Raw genomic sequence first — 14,245 nt, forward strand, 5'->3', positions numbered from 1 at the left:
CATGGGATAGGTGTGTTCCTGCATACAGATTTGATAAGGGCTCTTTGGAACCTGGTCTCTCACCCAAAGACCTCCTTTGTTGTTGCTGAGCACATAGGTAAAAGTTTCATCTGCTATATACAAAATATCCTATTGAAAAGCAGTTACTGAAGGATTTCAGTTGCTTAATACTTGCAAAAAAAATCAGTTTGTACCTCCACACCCAAAATGGTGAATTGGTTACTTTATTCATACCAGTATAACTGGTATAAAAATAGTTTCTCTTGCTCCATTTTAACCAAAAAAGTCAAGATGGTAACTTGTACTTTGTGCCTTTTGGAATATAAACAGATTTTTGCTTTGTTTGAAATTTTTAATTTCTAACTAGATCCCATGTTACTCCCAGATTTGTTGAGTTGTGTCCACAGATCATTCTTCACACATTTTCTTCTGATGTTACTTTTTTTACATGCATGTTTGAAAATGTAACATGAATGTTACAAATTTACAAATTTTGTTGCAAATTTTGCAAACATCTGGGCATCTCATACAAGTATGCTTGTACAAGCATCTGGGCATCTCATACAAGTATGCTTGTATGAGAACTAGGATTGATACAGTGCCCTGTCCAAACATAAACTGCATTTAACCCCACCCCTCCCTAAGTGGCTGTTGGGGTCTGGCTCCACAGATCTGGCTTCCCTTTAGGTCAAACCACACAAGCACATGCCTGAAGTTCCATGTTGGAACTTTGATTCTCAAGCATGTGGGAGTCCTTTTTGGGTTAGGACTGTAGAATGTGGGAGAAAGGGGCTTAAACCTCACCATTTCTTGATCTAAGACAGCCCTGGGGAACTGCTGCTTGCCCCACTGAAGCAGAGGTATATTGATGAGCTACCATGTTCCAATTAGAGCATAAACAAATAACTCCCAACAAATAACTGGACTTGAATATGAGATTTCAAGTAAAACAGTGTTTGATATGTTCTTTGGTAGTACCTTTATCTGGTGCTTCAGTTATCTGTTGACTTTCCTTTTGTGCCTTAGTTCAAATCAGAAAAAGGTTAACTGAGTTATAACAAAGAGCAACTTCAAACTTTACTGTGGCATGGTGAGAGAAGCTCCATCCATGGAAGCTGCTTGGAGAAAATATCTGAATATTTTCTGCATGTAGAGTTTGCAGGTTTTTTGAGTTGTAAGGCTTGTATGTGGAAGAGCTGGAAGGCTTGTTTCTAGGGACAGAACTGGGAACCACGTAGTATGGGTTTACTATCACTTGGTTTCATATGGGAGGCAGCTGAGTAGGTGCGTCCCAGAGCCCTGTCCAGTTGAGAAGGTACTAAAGTTGTGCAATATTTGTCTCTGTAAGAAGCTATGTCTCAGTAACATGGGTCTCAGTAAGAAGCCTGTGCCTTGGTCAAACTGAAGTCAATATTAGGAGTATACTTTATGGTTATGACTGGTCAGATTAGCTGTTTTTCAAGGTGCAGCTTCGACTCAAATTTGGATGCCACCCAGACCAGATACTGAAGGAGCAATTTGTCTTTTGTTGTTTGGGCAGACTAGGCATAATGGGTAGAATTGCTGTGCTGTCTAATTTGACAGTGTGCAGGAATTTTTAAAAAGAGAATGACCCAGTGAGAAATGGAATGCAAACTGACCCACTCTGTGAATCTCCAATATTGAAAAACTGTGAGTTCTAATACTGTTTCTGCTCAATGTGTTTAATGCCAACATGCTCTGTGACCTACAGTGGAAGGAAAGGAGGCATGCTATAGCCTGATCTTGTCAGCTCTCAGAAGCTAAGCAGGGTTAGTACTTGGAAGGGAGATCACAAAAAAAAATAACTCTGTAGAGGAAGGCAATGGCGCACCATCTCTGCTTTTCACTTGCCTTGATGGCACTTTGCACATCAGGAGAAAATTCTCTTTTGGAGAGCTTCCGCCAATCTGGAGGGTGGGGGGGGGGATGAGCTGGCAGATCCAAGAATGTGGCTCAGCCTGCCAGCTTTTATGTGGCTACCACAGATAGTAGTACTGGGCAGATTGTGGTAGATTACCTGGAGAAAGTCTGAAAACTTCGACCGATTTCGCACTAGGGCTTGTTCCAAGTGGAGAGCCCTTTTGATCCCCATGCTTCTCTGCGTTTTCACACAAGTTGCCCTGGAGCCGCGAGTTGGCGTGCCGTTCTTCCGTGGCAAGCAGAAACCGCTTGGAAGAGGATTCTGCTTGCTGCAGAAGAGCGCCGCGCCAACTCACAGCTCTGGGGCAACGTGCGAAAATGGAGAGAAGCCCCAGGAGCAAAAGGGCTGTCCACTCGGAACAAGCCTCATGTGAGATCGGTCTTCCTTTCAGTGAATGGATGGCCTCATACAAGAGTAAATCCTGCAATTTTTTTTGACAAGTTAGTTTCAATTGTGTAACCAAATAACAAGCATTAGTTGGATACTGAACACTTATTCACATTTTTTTAAAGCACAAAAGGGAAAATCTAATATGTGTGAAACAGGATACATTTTTTAAAAGAAAGAAAAAAAATATTGCCTTAGTTCTGATAACTTTGTAGACCTTTCTGTGCAGTCCTAAGCAGGTCTACTCAGTACAGCTTACTCCAAGGAGTGTTCTTAGGGTTGCAGTGTTTGATGGCAGATAGCATTTTGTTTGTGTAATACATCGTTGGTGCACATCAACAAAATGCTAGATTGCATTTCTGCCATCCAACAGTGCAATCCTAAGAACACGTTGGTGTAATTCTACAGATGGGCACATTGTGCTGATGCCTGTTTGTGTGTGGGGTGTGTGTGGATCCTGCATGTAAACTTTATTGCCTTCAAAAAAGGCGGGAAGTAATGCAGTGTGCCTGCGTATGCCATTTTCAGTGCAGTGGCAGGGAGTGTTTCTGCTCCATTGCATGCATTGCAAGAACCATAGCATTTGTGCTTTTCTGTCTCTACTTACCATGTGCCAAAAGCAATGACTTAGTTATGGGGACGTTTTTTGCCATTACCTGAGTTTTGTGATGCTATGCTGGCACAGCAGACATCTCCTACCCTTTCTAAATGATGTTTTCTTTGATCATAAAGCCAGTTCATCCTTCCCACCTATATCAATCCTGTCCAATGTTACCTTTGGCTTGTGGCAAAGCTGAAGGTAACATGGGGACTTCATCATGGACACATATCCTTGGATGGCCTTTTTGGTAAGGGAGGGATTGTGAGATGCCAATAGCCCCCCCCCCAAAAAAAACACATACATATCCATTTGAAGTGACCACCAAGAACTACTGGATCTGACATAGATAACTGGGGAGCTAGTAAAATTCTTCATGGGACTGGATTTTGCCTAGCAATGTATTAGCTTCCATATCAACTGTACCTCCTTAGAAGACTTGCAGCTTAAATAGGCACCTTGCTGCTTAAGAATGTGCCCCCAGAGTGGGTCCTAGTTTGCATCCCATGTTTGTTTTGTGACTTAACAGGCTGTGTCTTTGCTTCCTCCTGCCCAGCTTCCAGGATTTTGAAAAGGCATCTTTGTCAAGTTGTAAGAATGCCCCAAGAACATAGAGCTGCACTATTAATACTTCAGAAGAAGAAAAAAATTAAGCCTCTTTTTACACCCAAATGTACCCAAATTCACCTACTTGCTAACAGCTCTCCATCTTTAAACGAAGCTTCCTACATGTACATTTTTTCTGGTAGTCAAGTAATATTTTGGTTTCCCCACCACTAAAAGTGACAGGGTCCAATCCACCTGCAACTATGGACTACTGGTTGTGTGTAATGACCAGTGGCACCAGATGCAGTTGTGCATCCAATAAGTGAGCATTACAATATAGGTGAAGCTGTATTATTCAGAGGTGCATTGGCATACATATTGACTAGTGAGGCCTTCGGCTACTGTGCAGAAGGCTGTTTTCACATGCGGCTTTCCCTTTCTTGATGAGGGAGATTACTGTTGAAGAGTATTGACTTTGGGCAGGATTCAACCTCAGGACAAGTGTTGAGATTCAGGGAAGGTGGAGCCTTAAAATTTATTATTTGTTTGTAAAATAGAAATATCTGGCAGCAATAGCCTGAAATTATATTGTGCTCAAGCTTGTAAACCAGTTATTGGACTATAACCTACATTGTGTTATATATGGACTTTTGTATGGACATAACATCAGTGCAGCTATAGTTAAATTATAATCCTTAGTGTGACTGGAAATCAATGTATTAGGTAGTATAAATGAAAATAATGATGAACATGTTGGTATTTCGTTTTGTATTTATTCCTTATAAATAAAATGCTATATGCTGAATTAAAGGGTACTGCAAAATATAATATTAAAGCAAATGATCATTTAGAACTTTTCCTATTTCTCTCACTGGGTCTTATGGGTCATCCCACAGTTGATGCTTATCAACATTCCATTGAAACAATGAAAAAAACTTGTTTGCTTTAGACTCATTGTGTTTTAACAGGATGTGACCAGTCTAACTTGAGCTGGGTGTGCCCTATCGAGTTAAATTCATGTGGTTTACACAAGGAAGGCAAGTAGGAAGAGTTGATCCTTGCTAGGTTCTTAAGAGCTTTAATAAAAAAAAAATCTTGGAGGCATTTGGTAACTGGACAATGGTTAATGATAATGTTCTTTTTATAAAGTTACTGTACAATGTGGCCTTTTAGATCATTTAAAATATTGCATCAAATGAAACTTGAAAAATTATACAAATCCTTCAGCATCTGCCTAATGAAACCAAAATCTTAATTTATTACTCTGTCAAATTCCACCATTCCAGGGGCATCAAGCGTGTGAATGGTGTCAGGTTGGATAACAAGGTGTTCCATTTCACTTTGGCAGGGTTTTTAATGGGACTTACATCAGGTAGCTGGGAGCTGATGAAAAACAAGTTTTAAAACAATACATGCTTGACAAAGGATTTGTAGGGAGCCTGGAAAGATGGCCTGCCTTATCTCATCACTATATTCATTTCCTAGTTTTTTTGAAGAAGTTTCATCGAGGGACCTCTATGGTCCTCTAAATTACTGTATAATCTACATCTATTTTTTCCCATTTAAAAACAAACTTTAATGCTTACAATTACAACCATGACATGTCTGTACAGTTCACATAAACAAGATCAACCTAATGTTGGAAAACGAAGTAGAAGGTCAAAAAGTGAGTTGTGCAGAATATACAAAATAAAAACAGGAAAAATGCCTTCAACATGGACTCAGGCTAATATTATAGTGATACCCAAACCTAATAAAGATCCTTTATACCCTTCCTCTTACCGTCTTATTTCCTTGTTAAACTCAGACAATAAAATCTTTACTAAAATATTAGCAAATAGGCTAAAACAAATTCTTCAATCTACATCTATGCTAACCAAGAGGGCCTAGTGTAAGGTTTTGCCTACTATCATAAGATTCCTTGAGTATATGCAGAAGCAGCTTTATTAATAGATCAGATAGCAACCATTATCAGCATGCAATTGCCAGACTGTATCTTGCCAGACTAACGTGGATGGGCAGTCCTCCAATAATTATACATCCTGAAGTAATCGCTCCCTTTTCCTGTGCTTCAGTGTTGCTTTTGTCAAGGTCACATTCCACAAGCTCTTCACAATTCAGTTGGTTCATATCAGGGAGACCAGATTAGAGCTGTCTCCCCGTGCTCCTTTTCCACCTGCAAATTGAGACCATCCCACTAACCACAAAGTACTGAATGTTTAAGAAATACAATGGATGCTAGTAGTCATGAATACAATTGTTGTATGGGGTTAGTATATTATATGGATACAAACAGATCTGCAAAATGATAAGCAAAGATAATCATACCAGCAAACAAGTCATAATGCCATCCCCTGCTATATTTGTCAGTGACCTGTTCCTGACACCTGGGGTACTGCAAAAAATATTAAAGCAAATGATATTATAGAACTTTTCCTTTAAAAGCGGGGTGGGGCTAAAAGATCTGGGTGTGACAAGCCATTTATATCAACTGAGGAGACCCACATGGAGCCTATCATGTAGCTTGAGTCAAGACTGAAGTCAGTGGCTCATGCATACACCTTATACTTTGCAAAAGCCCATGAATGCAAAAGCCCACTTGAACGCCACCCCCCTGGTTCCCACAGTCCATAGCGTTCTGGTTCTCACAGTCCAGGTTGGTGCAAAGTCATTGATAACACAAAGCAAAACACTCCAGTTCCCAAGGTACCTCTCTTACTACTGTTTACTGTGTTCCTGCAAGCATGCGAGTAAGATACTGTCAATAAAGTGCATGAATTTACTTTCTGATTTTACAATACTTTTCATCCATGATTGGCAAGACATTTGACATAATGCTGAAACTAATAATGTAGTTGCAAAAATAGATCAGTTATGAAATTTGAAATTTAAAATGTTGAATATAAATGTACCATAACAGAAGTAAGGACTATTGTATTTTAAAGACAATGTCTTAAAATTATAATGAAGGGGATGTTGGAGAGAAATATTTTATGTTTTATACCAGGGGTGGCCAAACGCTTTCACACATATTGTGTGGCTTCCAGAGATCAAGAAGGAACTTAATGCAGGCTTACTCTCAAGTAAGCATGCTTAGCATCAGAACCTCAGTCAGCCTCTGAGTGCTGACCCATAAGTAGGTGACTATTTCTTGCCAAGTGTAAAGCAAGGAAGGAGAAGGAAATAGGTAGGCTTGCAAGCTCTTCTTCACCACAGCGGTCACCCAGAGAACTAGAATGGGGAACAAGCGCATAAGAGCTAAGGGAGCCACTGGAAGGAGGGATGGAATTAAAAAGGCAGCACAGGGTTCCTCCTTAGTTTCATAGCTCTTATAGGAGCTGTATTTACTAACCTTGGTGTCAAGGCAAAGAGAGATGCACAAGGATGCAAACGGTGGACAGTGATTTATATGGGACATGTGTGTTTCTTCCTCCCACTGGTGCTAAAAAATAATTCCCTAACCTTTCCCTATGCTGGTTTTATGGGAACTGTTATTTCCAGTTTTTGTGGCCATGTGTACACATATGTATTTTATCTTTCTGTGCAAAGGAAGGAAGTATTAAGAGTTTTAATAAAGATGTGTGTCTCGCAGCTCTCAAACATCTGATGTTTATTTTCTGTGGCGTTTATGGTAAGCAAGTCTGGCCACCCCTGTTTTATACACTCTGTAATATGTAATATATAATTATCCTTGATATATACAAATATGTTAGGAATAAAGACAGTTGTGAGGAAAAATGCAATGGGCTCTAGGAAGAGGCTCTGAGTGAGTGCCTTCCCACCCTTACTGTCTTTCCACTCACCAACCCAAGTGAAGGCATTCATTCCCCCCACCTTTGGTGTCTTCCCACTCATCCCACAGCTGAAACAGATGCTGGCTCCCCACTCCCACATGTATATGTATGCGTGTGTCTGTGAGGGTCAAAGCCTTGAAAGAGGCCCAGAATGGAGATAAGAATAATTATGGGGAGGGCGCGGGGGACATGACAATAGTTGCATAGATGCTGAAGCTCAGCATTCTTCTGTTTGTAGTGCATTTTTGCCACCTTCTCCTGCCATATTCAGCCTTGCAGAGTTTAGCATCAGTATGAGCTTGGGTGTGATCTGGGGGGTTTTTTTGCCTGACTTGGTTGTGTTATGGTATACCATATAGCAGGGCTTTTTTTGTAGCAGGAACTCCTTTGCATATTAGGCCACACCCCTCTGATGTAGCCAATCCTCCAAGAGCTTACAGGGCTGTTAGTACAGGGCCCACTGTAAGCTCCAGGAGGACTGGCTACATCAGAGGGGTGTGATCTAATATTCAAAGGTTCTTGGTACAAAAAAAGCCCGTCATATAGTATGTGGCTCAAGGTGACCATTTTCTGTAGAAGAATTGATCTGACTTCAGCTTTCCACACACCCCCCCGCAGCCTCTACCTAGGAAAAGTACAGTTTTTCTTCACAGTGTGGACCAAAGCAGGAGGGAAGTGACCTCAGCAGAGGGAAGCAACACAGCAGCCATTTTATCCAGGGGACCTGCTCTCTGTCATCTGGAGAGCAGTTGCAACTCTGAATGATCTTCAGCCCTTACCTGGAGATTGGCAATAATGGCTCCCCAAAAGAAAATGGCTGGTTTCGAGGGTGGAGTATATGGCACTGTACCTGTCTGAGGTCCCACCCCTCCTCAAACCCCACCCTGTCCAAGCTCTACCCCTCAAATCTCCAGGAATTTGCCAACCCTATCTCCTTCCCAGCAGTAGTAGCAAGAAGCCAGATGTAGGGTAGCCAACCTCCAGGTGGAGCCTGAAGTTCTTCTGAGATCACAGCTGAACTCCAGACAACAGATCTCTCTCCCCCTGAAGAAAATAATTGCTTTGGAGGGTGGACTCTATGACATTCTATTCAGCTGAGGCCTCTCCCTTTACTGACAGAAACAACCCTGGTTGCCTAGCAACAGCCTCTGGCTAGCAGCTTCCTTAGTGGCCCAATCTTCATCTGTCCTAGGGTGAGCCTGAGGGGAGCAGGAAGAGAGGGAGTGTGGTTGTGCTTAGTAGGGCTAACCATATAGCCCTCAGTTCCAGGAAGTTGATACTTTTGGTGGATTCCTATACAGACTGGGTTACTGTTCCCATTAGATGGGCTCCCCAACTGAAGAGACTCGCATCGGTTGTCACTACCAACCTCTTCGGATCCCTCATCACTTGTCCCTGTGTGAAACGGTCGGGAGCCATCCACCAGAGTAAGGCTTGTTTTAGATGTGCCGGAATGCTCAGCTTCAAGGGTTTCTTAGGCTGATTTCCTTCTGGAAGGGCCGGAGGAAAATCTGGAGAGGCCAAGTGTGGAAGCGAGCCCACTGCACCACATCCTGACAGGAAACTAGCATTCCCAGGAGTTGTGCTAAAACCAGAAGTTTCCTCTGGATACCTGGACCAAGAGATCCGACAGTTTGAGCCTCTAGACTTGGGTTGCCATTTTTGTCTGAAGGTTTTGTGGTTGTTTTTTCTGGGGTCTCTCCTGTTGTCCGAAAAGGACTGAAATCTACGTTTGCTCCTGTTTTCTCTTCTCTTGGAAGGAAGGACCTTCTTTTTATCCCTGTCCTCTATCAGGTATCTGTCAAGCACATCTCCGAAGAGGAAATCACCTTTAAAGGGAACTGTGGCCACCTTTGCTCTAGCTGAAGGGTCGGCGTCCCAATTCCACAGCCAAGTGTTCCTGCGAGCAGTGACGCTAGATGCCATTGCTCTAGCTGATAGTTGAACCATCCAAGGTGATGTCTGCTGCAAAGGCATTCACTAGGGTGGTTTTCTTCAAACCATCTTTCACATCTTTGGGAAGGTCGTCCCTTGTGGACAGTTCTAAAAGCCAGGTATAGGAGGCTCTGCAAAAGAAAGAGGCTGTGGCTGACACTTTGAGAAAGTTGGAGGATGCTTCAAAGTCCCATCTGAGGGCCTGTTCTTTTTAATATGTATATTTTTATTATTAATACATTATCCGTTTCTCTACACGGTTTCTGATATCCATTTTACATTTACCCCCAACCCACCCCCCTTAGTCTATGCATCCTTTTCTTCTTCCAGCCAGGGACAAAGGACTCGAAGCTTCCACTGAATGTCCACTCTCCTTTCTTCCTTTGCCCATTTCAGATACGTCAGCCACTTTTCTTTAATTCTTGATCTTCTTTCTTCCCATGATTCTTCTTGCACCATTATAGCGGCTATATCCGAATGGACAAAATCAAAGAGGTAGTTATGCCAAGTACTTTCCTTCCATTTACTTTTATCCTTCCATCCTGCCGCTATTACCGCTTTACCCGCTGATATCATTGCTTTTAGTAAATGTTGGTTGTTTTTCCCTGTTTTTTCATTCCCTAATAAACTCATCTGCATTAGTTCGAAGTTAATTCTCGGCTCTACCTGAAAGAATTTCTTTATCATTCCCACTACCATATCCCATAGTTTCTTGGCCTCAGGACACTCCCACCACATGTGGGAATACCATCCCTTTTCTTTCTTACAGTGCCAACACTTAGGGCTCAACCCAGGAAACATATTGGCTAAAGTAGCCAGAGTTCTATACCATTTGGTGAAAAATTTCAATTCCATTTCTCTAACCTTATGTATCTTAACTTTTTTTAAACCTTCCATTATCTTCTCCCCTGTTCGTTTCGTTATTTGGCCTTCTAAACTCCATGACCGTTGAAGGTAGCTTATTGCTCCTTCGTTACCTAAATTCATGCTCCTGTATAGGATGCCTGCTAATCCTTTTTTTGTTTTACCCATTAATTTATAAAACTTTTCCATAGGTTCTTCTTCATTTAAGTTACTCTTCTCCACTTCCTTTTTAACTTTAGTATACAATCCTGTAGCCTTAAGCCAGTATTGTATTCCTACGACTTCTTGAAATTCATGTAATGGTTTTAACTTATCTAGTATTAACAAATCTTCTACCCTTCTAAATCCTTTAGCCTTAAGTAGTTCGCTCCACCTATGCTCCTTGGCTCCTTCCATCAACACTTCTAATGGCGTCCATCTAGATACCCGATTCAGCCATTTTGGTTGCCATTTCTTCCAAACATTTAGCCCATTTTTCCTTGGTCCCATGTTTAAATTAAGTTCCTTCGCCCCCATGTTCGTAAAGATGCCATGTTTTCCTACCCCATTATTAGCTTCATTCTCAAACCTTATCCATTTCTGGTCCCCTTCCTTCGCTATTTCTAATAATGCTTTAAGCTGAAATGCTTCATAATAATTGACTATATCTGGGACTCCCCATCCAAGTTCTGATTTATGATTGTATGCTAATTTTTTTGGAAATCTAAGTTTCCTACTACCAAATATCCATTCCCTTATTTTAGTGTTCCAGTTAGTCATTTTTTGCTTATCTAACTCCAGTGGTATCGTTTGAAAAAGGTACGACAACCTTGGCATCCAAAACATCGATACACTCTTTATTCTAGTGGTCAGGCTCATCGTCCTTTTCCCCCACTGCTGCATATCCCTCTCTATTTTCTCCCAGATTTTATTATAATTTCCCTCCACTATCCTGTTGATATTTTTATAAATTTCTATCCCTAGATATTTACATTTCTTAACTCCCATCCCCATATTAGTTATCCTATTAATCTCTTTCCTTTCTTCCAAACCAACATTAAAGTACATTATTTCAGACTTTCCCATATTTATCCTTAAGCCTGATACTGCTTCAAAATCTTCTAAAATAATTTTCGTTTCCCTAATGGCTTCTTTCGGGTTAGATATTGTCATGATTATGTCATCTGCAAATAAATTGATTTTTATTTCCTCCTTTCCTATTCTACAGCCTTTTATTCTCCCTGAATTCCTAATCCTTTCTGCTAGTTGCTCTATCGCCATTATAAACAGGGATGGGGAAAGTGGACACCCCTGCCTCACACCTCTCTCAATTGGGAGCTGATCCGTATGTTCGTTGTTTACTCTTACCACTGCTGACCCCTCCCTATAGACCTCTTGAATGGCTTTTAAGAATAGTGGGCCAATCCCACACTTCTTCATTATGGACCATAAGAATTCATGGGACAGCGTGTCAAATGCCTTGTATACATCTAATTTAAGTAAAGCAAGTTGCCCAGAACGTTTATGGTACAACATATTAAATATATTCCTTATAGGATGTGCAATACTCCTATTCTTTACAAAGCCATATTGATCCTCTTTTATTATATGAGGTAATATGTTCCTTAACCTATTTGCTAAAACTTTAGCGAAAATTTTGTAGTCCTGGTTAAGTAAACTTATTGGTCTATATGAACCCACTTCCCGAGGATCCTTCTGGGGTTTTAATATTACGGTTATTTCAGCCATTCTCCAAGAGTCGGGAGCTTTCCCTCCCTTCAATATAGCATTAAACACTTGTAATTCGGGGATCAGTAACTCCTTCATCTCCTTATAAAAATCCACAGTAAAGCCGTCAGGCCCTGGGGATTTACCCACTTTTAAATTGTTCACAACTTCCTCTATTTCTTGAACTGTTATTTCCTTCTCCAAACTCTCTCTATCTGTATCTCCCAACACTTCTCCACTTTCTTCAATATGTTCTGTTATATCCCTCCTAGCGTATAACTCTTTGTAGAATTCTTGAAACACTTGCCTAATTTCTCTCGGGTTCTGCATGACCTTTCCTTGTCTCTTAATACTTTCCACCTTTTGCTTTTCTTTCCTAGTCTTGAGATAATTAGCCAATCTCCTAACGGAGTTTATTGAATCTCTTTGAAACTCATTTCTTACCATGGTTTGTTTTTTCCATAATGCCCTCGAATCCATAAAGTCCAACTGTTTCCTAATTTCATCGATCTTTTTTTTCCTATCAGGGCAGAATCTAATACCTTGACTGCTCTGCAGTGCGCCTAATTCCTGAAGTTTCTGTGTCTTGTTAGCATACCATTCTTTTTTTATTTCTTTCTCCTTCATCATACAATGACCTCTTAACACTGCTTTTGCTGCTTCCCACAAGATATTTGTGGCCACTGTTCCCTTATTTTCTCTAAAATATTGTTTTACTTGATTTTCCATATATTGTCTATTTTCTTTTTTTAATAAGACCATACTGTTAAATCTCCAAGTCCTTCTAATTTGTTCGTTTTTTATCACCAGTTCTATATTTAGTGGAGCATGATCTGAGATCCATATTGGATGGGTTGTTACTTTCCTCAACTCCCAATTATTTGATTTTTTAAGAAATATATAATCTATACAAGAAGCTGTCTTGTGTCTACTTGATAAATGTGTCGGCTTTGGAACCAAGCCTAAGGCCTCATGTGCTTCTACCAAATTCCTTTTCCACCTGGCCTCCTTCTCCTTGGTCATATCTATGTTAAAGTCTCCTGCTATAATAACTTCTCCCTCTGAGAATTTCTGAACCTTTTGCATAACTTTATTCAAAAATCTCCTCTGTCCTGTATTTGGGGCATATATATTTATAAGTGTTATTACTCTATTTTGAAACCTACCTTTGATAAACAAATATCTCCCTTCCCTATCACTAATGAGATCTAGTATCCTAATATCGATCCTTGTGTGGACTAAAATTGCAACTCCTCTCGTCTTAGTTCTACTTCTTGCTTCAGCCAATACTTTCCATCCTGGGTGTTTAATCAACGGTTTAATATCATCCTTTGCCTTATGTGTTTCCTGTAAATACACGATATCTATATTGTGTTGTTTTGCCATTCTTGTTAATCTATATCTTTTCAGGTCTGAACTTAGTCCGTTGACATTCAGTGAGAGCATTTTCAAAGTTTTAGCCATAATCATTCACCTCCCTTCCCTTCCCTGGCTGGATAACAAAGTCTATTCTGCCTCTCCCCTTTCTCCCTTCCCCCCTCCCACACTTTCCTCCCACTCTTCCACATCATCCCCCCTCCCCTCTTCTGGTATAGGGCTCGCTTTTGGGTTGATCTCTCCACCCTCCCTATACCTTTGGGTGGGCACACCTCCCCCCCCTCCTGGATCTTTTATTATTTCCTTCCTTCACTTAAGACCGTGATATTCCCTCCCTCTTATTTGTGGGGTACTTCCTTTTTTTTTTGGGAGTTCCTCCTTTTCCTTGAACATCTTATAGTCTCGTCCTCTGTCGTTTCTCCTGACGTGTAGAAGGCCCCTCCTCTGGTTCGTCGACATTAAGCTCTTCCTCTGGTTGAGTTCCTGTTTCTCCTGGGTCCAGACCCATCTTCTCCAAGAGTTTCCTTGCTTCAGCTGGGTTCCTTGCTGTGAGTCTTTTGCCTTCTTTGTAGATCACAATAGTGGCTGGGTAAGCCCATGTAAACAATATCTTGTTCTGAAAGAGTTTATCTGCAAATGGCTTCATTTGTCTTTTTTCTTCCAGTGTTTCACTGCAAAAGTCTTGTCTCACATATACCCTTTTCCCTTTAAATTCCAGCGCCCTCTTCTTCTTCAAAGCCAAAAAGACTTGCTGCTGCACTTTTTCTCTTGTAAATTTGACTATCACTGGTCTCGGAGATCCTCCTGACCTTCTAGACCTAAGCCTATGGACTCTCTCGACCTGGTCAGCATTAATCATAACACCTGTTTGCTGTTCTGAGAGCCAATTTATTATCCCGTCTTCCAAGTGTCGTGAGTCAATGTCTTCTGAAATACCATGAATGATAAGGTTTGCCCTTCTTGCTCTGTCAGAGAGGCTTTTAATCTGCTCCTTTAAATAAACTATCTCCTTCCGATTTGTTGACGCTGCCTTATCAGCCTTGTTGGCCAGCTGCCTAATATCTTGCAGATCCTTGTTTATCTGGCTAACTTCAT

Source organism: Heteronotia binoei, chromosome 19 (assembly GCF_032191835.1).
Source record: "Heteronotia binoei isolate CCM8104 ecotype False Entrance Well chromosome 19, APGP_CSIRO_Hbin_v1, whole genome shotgun sequence".
NCBI lineage: Eukaryota > Metazoa > Chordata > Lepidosauria > Squamata > Gekkonidae > Heteronotia > Heteronotia binoei.